This window comes from Macaca thibetana, chromosome 14, assembly GCF_024542745.1.
Source record: "Macaca thibetana thibetana isolate TM-01 chromosome 14, ASM2454274v1, whole genome shotgun sequence".
NCBI classification, from domain to species: domain Eukaryota; kingdom Metazoa; phylum Chordata; class Mammalia; order Primates; family Cercopithecidae; genus Macaca; species Macaca thibetana.
Window position 1 is genome coordinate 112,146,381 of NC_065591.1, and position 4,155 is coordinate 112,150,535.

Sequence of the window (4,155 nt, forward strand, 5' to 3'; positions counted from 1 at the left end):
AAGTAATCTGCCTGCCTTAGCCTCCCAAGGTGCTAGGATTACAGGCATGAGCCACTGTGCCCGGCCATAAGTCCTTTTAGATATATGATTTAGAAATCCTTTCTCCCAGCCTGTGGCTTGTATTTTCATTTTCTTAGCATCCTCTTTCTCTCTTTAATACTTTTATTGAGATAGAATTCACATTTCCTTGAGCAACAGTTTTAAACTTTGAATTCTAATTTATCATTTTTTCTTTTATAGATTGTGCTTTTGCTATATCTAAGAAATATTTGCCTAACCCAAGGTCACACCTCTTTGCTTCTGGTGTTATAGTTTTGGGTTTTACTTTTAGGTCTGTGATACATTTTTAGGTAGTCTTTTAATTTTTGATTTTTGTGGGTACCTAGTAAGTGTATGTATTTATGGATTACATGAGATATTTTGATATAGGTATGCAATGTGTATTAATCACATCAGGATAGATGGAGTATTTGTCACCTCAAACATTTATCTTTTGTGTTACAAACAATCCAGTTATACTCTTTTAGTTATTTTTAATGTACAGTAAAATTATTTTTTACTATAATCACCCTCCACTACCCTTCCCAGCCTCTGATAATCATCCTTCTACTCTCTGTCTCCATGAGTTCAGTTGTTTTAATTTTTAGCTTCCACAAATGAATGAGAACATGTGAAGTCTGTCTTTCTTTTGCGGGCTTATTTCACTTACCATAATGACCTCCATTTCCATCCATCTTGTTGCAAATGACAGGAACTCATTCTTTCTTATGGCCAAATAGAACTCCATTGTGTATATGTACCGCATTTTCTTTATCCATTTGTTTGTTGATAGATACTGGCTATTGTGAATAGTGCTGCAATAAACATGGGAGTGCAGATAACCCTTCGATATCCAGGAGTGTCCTAAATCTAAGAATGTGTCATATTATTTTTTCTTTATTTTTTCTCCTCCTGCTGTTCGGGGTCTCTACAGTGTCCCCTACTCCTTTGTTTTATTTGCACACCTGGGTAGTCCCTTTCTAATCAAAGGATAGTTGGATCTGCATTTCACGTCTGTGATCTTTATGTTTAGGGAAATCCGTTTCCTGGTCAAAGCCTACCAGACTTCCTTGGTATCACTCCACAATTTAACAGATTTGGCAAGTATGTTTTGTAGTTAATGGTTTGAGATCATAATCATTTCCTTCATGCTCCTCCTGCCTTCTATTTTTGCTTTTAGTATTGAGGAAGGTTAATGGAATAGAATTGCTTTTGCTCTCTCCCATCTTTACCTGGAATTGAACACATATTTATTGAAGGAATGAGTGGTTTGCAGGAATGTTGCCATTCAGGTGGAGACATGTTTCTCTTCAAATGTATAGCTGGCAAGTTGCCATATGACACAGAGATATTAACTGAATTCTCCACTGAGCTCTGGGATTAGGAGATACAGATTGTGTAGGATTGGGAGTTCTTTCTATTGGCTTATCTTTTCCTAAAACTGTATAACGGGATATGAATACCTTTCTACCTAAGTATCTTGTCATTATACTAGATCTAGTTTTCTGAGTCTCACTTGTGAAAGCTTTTGGTTAACTATTAATAAAAAACTGTACAAAGGGAAGATGATAATGGTTTTTGTTGTAAGGTGGTAGTCCAGAGGTTGAAAGCAAGGGTTCTAGTTAGACTGTGAGGTTTTGAATCTAAGCTCCCTCATCTACTAGTTATATAGCTTGTATATGTTACTTAACCTCTCTGAACCCCACATTTCTCTTCAATAAAACAAGGCTAAACATTTTACTTATCTCATAGAATTATAATTAAATGAATTAATGCATAAAAAATACTTAAAGCAGATACTGTAAGTATGCAAGTAAAGCTACTCAAGTTTCGCTATTATTGTACTGATTTTAATTGTTAATTATTGTTCTTACAGATAATGGATGACGTGTTTGGAGCTATCACCTAGCATAATTTTTGACTACCAAATGTAGTTTGAGACTTTTGAGTGTCTTCAACTAACCATTCTTCCCAAATGAATATTTTTCAGGGAAGCTAACCCAGGAAATGTGACACAGTTTACTGTATTGTTCCTTACCTCTATGATGTGTGTTTATTCTAGCTGGTTCATCTCTTCCTTATACACAAGTTCCACAGAATGATTTTTTTTCTAATAAGAATTAAGAAACCTTTGTTCTGATGATGAGCTCATTTAAATTTGGGTTTAATTTAATAGAAAATTAAACTAGGTTTCCTTAATGGGGAATCTGGCCAATCACCATCCTCCACCCTCCCCGGGTAGAATTTTTTCCAGGAATTAAATAGCTCTATCTAGCAGGGTCTTCCTGCCTTTGGCAGTGGAGCAGTACAAAGGCCACATTGAGCATAGCTGCCGGGGAAACCCTTTTTCCTTCTCTAGCCTATAAATGCTGTTCTGTCTCTGTGAAAAACCCTGACATCAGCTCTTGGAAAAATCCAAATACTTGTGTTAGAACAAGGCTGAAACACTTGCCTGGGCAGAGACTAATGGCTGAACTATAGTTCTAAGTTTACCAGATTGCGTTTCAGTCTTGTTATGCTTTAAAAAACAAAATAAAAACTATGAGTTTCAGACAATAATCTAGAGAAATTAGGGTAGAAAGCACAACTTAATAGTGCCTCCCATTCTTTACTAGTTTCTTCTTATTTTTCTCTTTTTTCTAAAAATCTGCCTTCAATATAATGTGAAATTCTTGCTTGAGGAGCGAGGGAGAGAAATAATATATCAACATTATAGCCTTTATGCAGTGTTTTCCACATATTAGATGCTGCATAAGTATTTGGTGTTTGAGACAAAATAAACTGTAAACAAAACAGACTGTACTTAACTTCCTTAGTGTTCAAATTAGATCATGATGTAAAACTCTCCAGTGGTTTTCCATTATATTATGAATAAACTCTAAGCCTGTTTCTATAGCTCACAATCTTAGGTTAGCTGGCCCCTGTCTGCTTCTGTGGATCTCATTTCAGCACTACTCTACTACTCTCTTGGTCATTTTCTATGCTTAAGCCACAGTGGACTTTGTGTATCTCAAATACATTTATCTGCTTATCCTTTGTGACTCTTGTACTAGCTGTTTACTTTACCTATAATTCTGTGGCCCAGATCTTCCTATGGTTGGCTCCTTCATTTAAGTCTCAGCTCAAATGCCTCTAAGGTCTTTTTTGAATAAACTAAATTAATGTATTTAGTCAAATAATATCTTTTTTTAATTGCACTTACCATGATTTGAAATTCTTTGGTACAATTATTTTTTTGTGGAGTTTATCTTCCTCCTGTGGAATGTAAGCTGCTTGAGAGCAAGGCCCTTATCTGCTCACTAACGTAACCTCCAGTGTCTTGAACCTCCTGGCATAGGTTGGTGTTTGTGTAACTCTGTATGCACTTGGCTGCCTGTAACGGAAAACACAAGTCAAACTGACCTAAGCAGTAACGCATTTACTGGCTCACATAAAAAAGAAATCTAGAGGTAGGCGTCAGAGATTTTTGATTTAGGGACGTAACTATGTCAAGGGCCCAGATGCTTTCCATCTTTACAGTCTTGCCATCAAAATCAGCCTCATCCTAAACTAGTCATTAAAGGTGAATGCAAAGTAGCTGTTAAGGCCGCTTGCTTCTTCACTGAGGTTCAGTGGGAGGGAGAGAAAGAAGTTTCACATCGTTCTGTCAAGAATAAGGAAATACTTTCATAGATGCCACCAGTGAACTTTGTTTCTACTTTCATTGGCTTTTTCGGAACCAATTTCTTACCCAAGAATGGAATTACTGTTAGGCCAAAAAGGCCCATCACTGTTGCTACAGATGGAGTTGGCTTGACCTGAGTCATCTGGACTCAGAGGAATAGTAGATAACTGAATAAAATTGGAGTTCTCTTAGAAGGAAGGCTGTGGTTTCTGGGGTAACTTATGTCCTCTATAGTTCTCAATAAAAATGTATGTAATGAATGAATTCATGTAGTAAAAATGTATTGAATTGTCAGGCATATGCTCAGCACCGTAATACTTAATTAGAATACAAAATCAAATAAAATGTGGTCCTTGCCTTCAAATAATTTAAAATCTAGTGAGAGAGTCAGACAAGTTAATGGAATATTAAAATTGCTTTCAAAATCAGCTGATTAATTAAAATAATTTAAT